This window comes from Colobus angolensis, unplaced genomic scaffold, assembly GCF_000951035.1.
Source record: "Colobus angolensis palliatus isolate OR3802 unplaced genomic scaffold, Cang.pa_1.0 Scaffold561, whole genome shotgun sequence".
In the NCBI taxonomy this organism is placed as follows: Eukaryota; Metazoa; Chordata; class Mammalia; order Primates; family Cercopithecidae; genus Colobus; species Colobus angolensis.
The window spans coordinates 57,661-67,349 of record NW_012119166.1 but is presented as its reverse complement, the minus strand read 5'-3'; positions in this window follow the sequence as shown (position 1 = coordinate 67,349).

The following is a 9,689-nucleotide window of genomic DNA, read 5'->3' as shown; positions in this document are numbered from 1 at the left end:
ATAATAATAATAATAAATAAAAAATAAAAAGAAAAGAAATGATAGAAAAAAAAAGAAGCAATTCTGGTCAAATTCAACAGGAACGTAAGAAACAGTAACAGGGACGGGAGACAAGGAAGAGACAGGCGCGTGCGATGATGGAAGGCAGTGGTTTTCATTCTCAGTGGTACCTTAGAATTACTGGAAGTCATTTTTTTCTCTTTGTATCTTTATTTTATTTGTGTTACTGTTTTTTAATTTTTTATTCTTTTCTTTATTATACTTTAATTCTGGGATACATGTGCAGAATGTGCAGGTTTGTTACATAGGTATACATGTGCCCTGGTGGTTTGCTGCACCCATCAACCTGTCATCTACATTAGGTATTTCTCCTAAGGCTATCCCTCCCATAGCCCCCCACCCCCGAACAGGCCCAGGTGTGTGATGTTCCCCTCCCTGTGTCTGTGTTCTCATTGTTCAACTCCCACTTATGAGTGAAAACATGCGGTGTTTGATTTTCTGTTCCTGTACTAGTTTGCTGAAAATGATGGTTTCCAGCTTCATCCATGCCCCCGCAAAGGACAGGAACTCATCCTTTTTTATGGCTGCATAGTATGCTATGGTATATATGTGCCACATTTTCTTAATCCAGTCTACCATTGATGGGCATTTGGGTTGGTTCCAAGTCTTTGCTATTGTGAATAGTGCTGCAATAAACATACATGTGCATGTGTCTTTATAGTAGAAGGATTTATAATCCTTTGGGTATATCCCCAGTAATGGGATTGCTGGGTAAAATGGTATTTCTGGTTCTAGATCCTTGAGGTATCACCACACTGTTCTCCACAATGGTTGAACTAATTTACACTCCCAACAGTGTAAAAGTGTTCCTATTTCTCTACATCCTCTCCAGCATCTGTTGTTTCTTGGCTTTTTAATGTCACAGTTCTAACTAGCATGAGATCTGTGGTTTTGATTTGCATTTTCTCTAATGACCAGTGATGATGAGCTTTTTTTCACATGTTTGTTGCCTGCATAAGTGTCTTCTTTTGAGAAGTGTCTGTTCATATCTCCACTCCTCGCCTCCCCCCTCCTTTTTCATGTGGTTGTTTGTTTTTTTCTTGTAAATTTGTTTAAGTTCCTTGTAGATTGTGGATATTAGCTCTGTGCTGTTTTTCAGCTCCATCAGGTCATTTTTGTTCTTCTGTAAACTGGTTATTCTAGTTGACAATTCGTCTAACTTTTTTCAAAGTTCTTAGCTTCGTTGCATTGGGTTAGAACATGCTCCTTTAGCTCAGAGGAGTTTGTTATTAACCACCTTCTGAAGCCTACTTCTATCAATTCATCAAACTTATTCTCTGTCCAGTTTTGTTCCCTTGCTGGCGAGGAGTTATGATCCTCTGGAGGGGAAGAGGTGTTCTGGTTTTGGAATTTTCAGCTTTTTTTGCGCTGGCTTTTCCTCATCTTTGTGGATTTATCTACTTTTGGTCTTTGATGTTGGTGACCTTCAAATGTGGTTTATGTGTGGACATCCTTTTGTTGATGTTGATGCTATTCTTTTTCTGTTTGTTAGTTTTCCTTTTAATAGGCAGGCCCCTCTGCTGCAGGTCTGCTGGAGTTTGCTGGAGCTCCACTCCAGACCCTGTTTGCCTGGGTATCATCAGCGGAGGCTGCAGAACAGCAAAGATTGCTGCTTGTTCCTTCCTTTGGGAAGCTTCATCCCAGAAGGGCACCTGCCAGATTCCAGCTGGAACTCTCCTGTATGAAGTGTCTGTCGACCCCTGCTGGGAGGTGTCTCCCAGTCAGGAGGCATGGGGGTCAGGGACCCACTTGAGGAGGCACTGTGTCCCTTAGCAGAGCTCGAACGCTGTGCTGGGAGATCCACTGCTCTCTTCAGAACCAGCAGGCAGGAATGTTTAAGTCTGCTGAAGCTGCACCCACAGCTGCCCATTCCCCCAGGTGCTCTGTCCCAGGGAGATGGGAGTTTTATCTATAAGCCCCTGACTGGGGCTGCTGGGAAGGCAGTTTTTTTTTTTAAGAGGTGGAGTCTTACTCTATTGTCCAGGCTGAAGTGTGTGGTACAATCATAGCTCATTGTAGCCTTGAACTCCTGGGCTCAAGTGATCCTCGCACCTCAGCCTCCTGAGTAGCTGGGACTGCAGGTGCACAGCACCACATCCAGCTGATTTTATTATTTTTGTAGAGACAAAGTTCTTACTTTCTTGCCCAGGCTGGCCTCAAACCCCTGGATTCAAGCCATCTTCCCACCTCTGCCTCCCAAAGTGCTGGGATTACAGGCATGGGCCACCGTACCTAGGCTAAAGGCATTTTAAAAAATTGTGAATACCTGGGCCCCAGTCCAAGCCAATTAAATACTAAGTGGGTGGAGAACTGCAGCTATAAGCAAAGCAAATTGTGTGGGTGCCACAGAGTAGATTTAGCCTCTGAGATGGGTGGAAGGGAATGGGCTTTCTCAGACCATGATGAGGTCTTGTGAGTGATGAGATACCCAAAGCTTGTTCTTATTTTCTAATTTTTCTATGGTGAACATGGATTACTTATACAAAAGATACAAATTAATTAATTAATTAATTAGAGACACGGTCTCCCTCTGTCACCCAGGCTGGAGTGCTGTGGTGCAATCTCGGCTTACTGCAGCCTAAATTTCCTGGGCTCAATTCTTCCTCCCACATCAGCCTCCTGAGTAGCTGGGACCACAGGTGTGCACTACTACCCTCAGCTAATTTTATTTTTTGTAGAGATAGGGTCTGCCTATGTTGTCCAGGCTGGTCTTGAACTACTGGGTTCAAGCGATCCTCCTGGCTCAGCCTCCCAAAGTGCTGGGATAACAGGCACGAGCCACCGCACCCAGCTCTAAAGATAATTCCATAATATATTATGTTCTTAGAAAACATATCTATTGGTGGTGTGTGTGTGTATGTGTCTGTGTGTACGTGTGTATGTGTGTGCGGATGTATCACTCAGGAAGGGGTAGGCTTTGGTGTGGTAACAAATAATTCCAAAATTTCAGTGGCTCAGCAAATATTTATTTCTCACTCCAACACATGATTGACAAGTGTCTACAACAGGGATCGATTCATTGGAGCCACTAAGAGACTCAGGCTGAGAGGCTGAGAAAGGGAAGAAGAAAAAAAGAGTGGATTGTCCTTTAAAGCTTCCATGCAGAAGTGATTCATGTTGCTTCTCATATTTCCATGGCCAGGGAGAGTCATGTGGAATTGTTACCCAGAGGGGCGAGGGAGTCTTCCGGTTCTTGGTCTTCTTGAAGGAAAGAATTCAGACCAGAGATGTGCAAAAAGAAAGCTGCCCCTGCGTGGCTACCTCCCTGCTCCAACAGAATCACCTAGCTCTAAGGAATGGGAAAGGTTGTGCCTGCAGGAACTGGAAATATTTGGTAGACAGCGCTAATGATCACTCCTGTAGGTTTGGCACGCCATTTGCCACTTCTCATTATTCAGCAATGCTTTGGGATGTACCCAAGTTGATACACATGGAAGCAGTTCATTATGATAAAGTCACTAAGCTGGACACAAGAGGGGACTGTGTTGGAATGCTGTATAACTCCGACATCCCTCTGACTTTTTTTTTCTTTAGAGACTGTCTTGCTATGTTACCTGGGCTGGCCTCAAACTCCTGGGCTGAAGGTTTCCTCCAGTCTCCTGAGTAGTGGAGACTACAGGCACGCACAATTGTGCCCCGGCCCTGAGCCTTTTTATCACTTGGTAAGCTCTCCTTACAACTCTTCTTGGCCTCCAGTCCAGCAATTGAGCAACGAATCAGCCCATGAAGAATGAGTTATTCAGTCAGTGCCTTAGGAGTGCCCTGTGCCTGAAGATACCATGGCCCAGAAGGTTGGGGAGGAGCAGGTCTAGGGAGCAGGAACTAAGGGTTTGGTTTGGACCTGTTGGGTTTCAGATCCTTGATGGGCTTCCAGGCCAAGATGTGACATGAGCAGCTGCAGAGTGACTGGGACAGATGTCAGGACAGGAGGTAACTTGGGAGTCATCAGGCACGGAGGAACATATTGTCATGTGCTGTGAGTCACCTGAGGGTCTGTTAAAATGCAGATACTGATTTAGTAGGACCAGGCAGCACCTGGGAATCTGCATTTCAAACATGCTCCCAGGTGCCGCTGCTGGTCCACAGGGCAGGCTTTGAGGAGTGAAGATGTAGATGGAGCTTGAAGTCATGGGACTGCATGGGATGAACTAAGGCTCAGATATGGTTTGAGAAGAGAAGAAGCACTTAGTCCTGAAGAGACAATGCCTCCTGGCTCTGCTTCTGAGCTCAGAACTATACAGAATGATGCCTTTCCCAGGGCACATCACCCAACTGTTCAAAAGTATCCTCTAAAGAAGAATAAAATGTGAGGCTCCCTCAGACAATAGGGCTGGGAGGCTTCCTGAGGGAGAGTTTGTTCCATTCTAGGGACCTTTCCTTAGGAGGACAGGAGGAAGGTCTGGGTGAGAGCAGTGATAAGGGTGGTGGAGTAGGGGAGAACAGGCCTCCTTGCATCATGAGCCTGTCAGTCCAGCTGTGCTGTGTGTGCAAATGCTCACTGGGATAGCCAGAATTCTTAACAGACATTCCAAGAAGCCAGGAGGTTTCTGGGCAGTTTAGTGAGAACTGAAGCAGAAAAATCACATTTGTTCCAATTTCTGAGAAAGTGCCCATTTTTTGGAACTGATTGTTTAATGAGGGCCAAGAGGACTTTTCCATGCATCCTTTCATCCACTCAAGAAGTATTTATTAGTCTCCAACCAGGTTCCAGGCTCTGTACTGGGTACTGAGGAGATATTAGTGGACAGAACATCATCCTCATAGTGCTCACCCTTGGGAGGAGACAGAGAACAAACAAGTAGAGAAAGAAATTCATAATTACAGATTGTGAAAATGCACTGCAGGAAGCTCACTGGGTGTGGTGCTGGAGGATGATGGGATAATGGAGTGAGATCTAGTTTAGTTTGGTGGTCAGGAAACGCCTTTCTGAGAAGGGACATGAATCAAAGACCAAATAGAATTTCACTGTATGCAGAGGCACATGTGTGATCCTGAGAAGTTGCTGGTAAGTTAAACACTTGTAAATCAAACCACATGGGAAGTGCAATGGGGGCACTTGAAAGGAGCCTGCTGGGAAGGTGGCTATGGGTCTGGTCCTTGGCAGTATGCATGCCATGTCCTGATTTCCTTACTGATGAGTTCTATGAACATTTAGTGTGCCAGCTAGTGTGCAGGGCACTGGGACAAGATGATAAGAAAGCAGACTTGACTCTTGTGCTCATGGAGCTGTTTTTTTTTTGTTTTTTGTTTTTTGTTTTTTTTTTTTTTACGTGATAGAGGTCTTGCTCTGTCATTCAGGCTGGATTGCAATGGTGCAATCATAACTGGCTGCGGACTCAAACTCCTGAGCTCCAAGGGGTCCTCTCGCCTCAGCCTCCCAAGTAGCTGGGACTAGAGGTGCGGGCCACTGTGCCTGGCTAATTTTTAAATTTTTCGTAGAGATGGGGTTTCGCTATGTTGCCCAGGTTGGTTTTAAACTCCTGGCCTTGAGTGATCCTCCTACTTTGGCCTCCCAAAAACACTGGGATTCCAAGGAGAAGCCACCAGGCTGGCCAGTACTGCCTGTTAAAGTGGAGGCAGGAAAAATAGAAAAGCGTAAATTGTGATAAGAGCTGCATAGGAAGAAAGCAGGGGGCTGTAAAGATAGCGGATCATTTACTCTAGGCTGGGGAGGCAGAGACCAATTAAGAGGTAATTGTAGTTGCTGAGACAAGGGATGACCATGTTTTGGAATAGGGTGATGATTGCAGACAAGGAGTGAGAAGTGTTAAGAATTTGGTATATGCTTTGGAAGTTGGATTACAAGACTTGCTGATGGACTGGGTGTAGGGAGGTGACTCCTCTATTTTCTCTTGAGAAACTGGATAGATAATGGTATCAAGTATTCAAGTGGAGAATCCTGGATGGAGGTCAAGTTTGAGGGGAGTGATAGGGTTTAGATTTGGACCTGCTGACCTTAAAATATGTAGTAGACAATTGGATATGGAGAGCTAGTGCTACGAAAGATGGTCCATACATATTAGCGTTGTAGTAAGACTGGATGAAGTTGCCCAGTGGAAGAACAGAGACATGAAGGAGAGGTGGATCCTGCCCTGAAGACTCTAAAATTTATAGGTCTGGTAGGTGCTGAGCTGTTTCCTCTTCCTTTCCTTCCTCCTCTCTCTCTCTCTCTCTCTCTCTCTCTCTCTCTGTCTCTCCCTCTCCCTCCCTCCCTCCCTTCCTCCTTTCCTTCTCTTTCCTTTCTTTCTCTTTCTTTCCTCTTTTAAAATCTCACTATGGAGCCCAGGCTGGTCTTGAACTCCTGGGCTCAAGCAATCCCCCCGCCGTGGCCTCCCAAAGTGCTGGGATTATAGGTGTGAGCCTCCACACCCAGCCTTTTTTTTTAATTAAAAAAATTTAAAAATAATGTATCAGCTGCATTTAAGATTTGTGAGCTGTTCTTTTTTCTTTTTAAAAAATCTTTATTTTTTAAAGAGCAGTTTTAGGTTTACAGCAAAATTAAGTGAAAATTACAGAGAGTTCCCATATACCCTACCCCAGCCTTCCCCATTATCAACATCCCCCACCAGAGTGATATATTTGTTAGAACCCATGAAGCTGCATTGACAACACATCATTATCAACCTAAAGTCCATAACTTACATTAAGGTTCACTCTTGGTGTTGCACATTCTATAGGTTTTGACAAATGTATACTGTAATATGTATCCATGATTATAGTATTATACAGAAAAGACTCACTGTCCTAAAAGTCCTCTGTGCTCCGCCTATTCATCCCACTCTCTTCCCCAACCCTTAGCAACCACTGATCTTTTTAGTTTCCATAGTTTTGCCTTCTCTAGAATGTCATGTAATTGGAATCATATAGTATTCACACTCTATGATGCTATTTATATGAAACCTAGAAAAGACACATCTATAGTGACAGTAGATCAAGGTTACCAGGGTCTAGAAGTAGGGGTTTTGCCGGGAGGGTGGTTGATTGGGAGGAGACATAAGGAATCTTTTGGGATGAAAATATTCTACATATTTTTTTGTATACATTTGTCAAAACATAGAAGTGTACCCTTAAAATGGGTGCATTTTGTTGATGTAAATTGTAACTTAATAAAATTGATGTTAAAAAAATGACACAGAGAAATGGACATTCACTTTGTCCTGTTTCCTCCAGTGGTAACATTTGAACATATAATAGTATCCCTTATACCTAGAAATATAGAATGACATAGTATCTATTATATGAGGGTATTGGCATTGATACAATCCACTAACCTCAATCAGATTTCTCTAATTTTACTTGCGTTCATTGTATATGTCCATATGTATGTATAGGCATGTGTGTGTGTGAGTCTATTAAGTGTTACACAAGTTATCCCCTGTGTAGGTTCACTTATCCAACACCACAGTTAAGAAACTGATCAGTTCCAGCATCACAATGATCCTCATGTTGCAGTTTTATGACTACACCCTCCTCCTTCCTGTTCCCATCCACCCCCACCCCTCTCTCCATCTCTGGCTACCACTAATTGCTCCTCCAGTTCTAAAAATGTATCATTTCAAAACTATTATATAAATGGACTTATACAGTACGTAACCTTTTGGGATTGGCTGTTTTTTTTTTCAGCAAAATTCTCTGGAGAGTCATCCAGTTTGTTATGGATAGCAGTAGTTTCCTCCTTTTAATTGCTAAGTATGGTATAATGGTTAGTTTTAAGTGTCAATGTGGCTAGGCTTACCCTAGTACCTAGTCATTTAATTAAACAAGAATATAGGTGTGGCAGTGAAGGTATTTTGTAGATGTGGTTAACATCTACCAATGGTTTTAAGTAAAGGAGACTGATAATGTGGGTGGACCTCATACTATCAGTTGAAGTCCTTAAGAGCAAAAACCAAGGTTTCCCTTGAGAAAGGAGAGGAATGGGCCGGGCGCGGTGGCTCAAGCCTGTAATCCCAGCACTTTGGGAGGCCGAGACGGGCGGATCACGAGGTCAGGAGATCGAGACCATCCTGGCTATCACGGTGAAACCCCGTCTCTACTAAAAATACAAAAACTAGTCCGGCGAGGTGGCGGGCGCCTGTAGTCCCAGCTACTCGGGAGGCTGAGGCAGGAGAATGGCCGAAACCCAGGAGGCGGAGCTTGCAGTGAGCTGAGATCCGGCCGCTGCACTCCAGTCCGGGCGACAGAGCGAGACTCCGCCTCAAAAAAAAAAAAAAAAAAAAAAAAAAAAAGAGAAAGGAGAGGAAGAAACTGCTGCAAAACTACAGCATCAACTCCTACCTGAGTCTCTAGCCTGCCTGTTTGTGAACTTGCCAGACTCCACAACTGCATGACCTACCTCCTTAAAGTTCTCTCTCTCATGCGTGTGTGTATGTGTGTGTAAAATCTATTGATTCTGTTTCTCTGGAGAACTCTGACTGATACATATGTTGTGGAGATATCAGTTTCACCATTCACCTATTGAAGGCTATCTTTTTTTTTTTTCTTCCTGTTTTGGGTTACTAGGAATAAAGTTGCTATAAATATTAGTGTACAGGTGATTGCATAAACACAATTTTCATTTCTCAGGGATCAATGCCCAGCAGTATGGTTGTGAGTCATATGGTGGTTGTACGTTTCTTTTCAGAAAGTGCCAAACTGTTTTCCAGAGTAGCTGTCACCATTTTACATTCCCGCAGCAATGTTTGAGCAATCCAGTTGTTCTGTATCCTCACCAGCATTTTGATGTTTTCCTTAATTTTTATTTTATTTTATATTTTGAGACAGATTCTTGCTCTGTTACCCAGGCCTGAGTGCAGTGGTGCAATCTCAGCTCACTGCAACCTCTGTCTCCTGGGTTCAAGCGATTCTCCTGCCTCAGCCTCCCGAGTAGCTGGGATCTACAGGTGCACACCACCATGCCCGACTAATTTTTGTATTTTTGTAGAGATGGGGTCTTGCCATGTTGGCCAGGCTGGTCTCAAACTTCTGGCCTCAACTGAACCAACACACCCTGCCTGTTTTTCTAATTTTTTATTCTAGCCTTTCTGATAGGCATGCAGTGATATCTCATTGTGGTTTTGACTGCAGTGGCTGCTGCCATCACGCTGGCTGCAGCAGTGAGGCGTGGCTGGGGCTGCACACTCCATGGAGCTTGTGGGAGCCCCTGCAGCTGTCCAAACCATGGCTTCAGACCCAGGCCTTCTGCTCTACGGAGCAGGCAGGAGCCTGCCCTCTTGAGCGGGGCAACAGCCACTCAAACTGGGGCTGTGGATCCTAGCCTCCCTGGGCTCTAGGAGAGGGGCAGGAGCAGGGAAGATCTGCCCTCCTGGGTGCACCTGCAGCCTCCGGACTGGCTGTAGACTTGGTCCTCCTGTTCCATGGAGCAAGCAGGAGCCGGGGACAAGCAGGAACCCCACCCCTTCTGAGTTGGTGGGGTGGGAGCTCCCCGGGTGCAACTGCAGCCACCCTCCCAGGTGCAGAACCCGGAGTAGCTACACCCTCCACCCCATCCTCATGTCTGCAGGCTGGGGGCGTCTGCTTCCACTGCCTGGCCCCTCTCTTCTCCTGCACCTGCTCCGATCTCACAGCGGGGTTGGGGCCGAATCCTAGGGCCATGAATGGCAGCAAGAGGCCTGGGCAGAAGGGGGTGG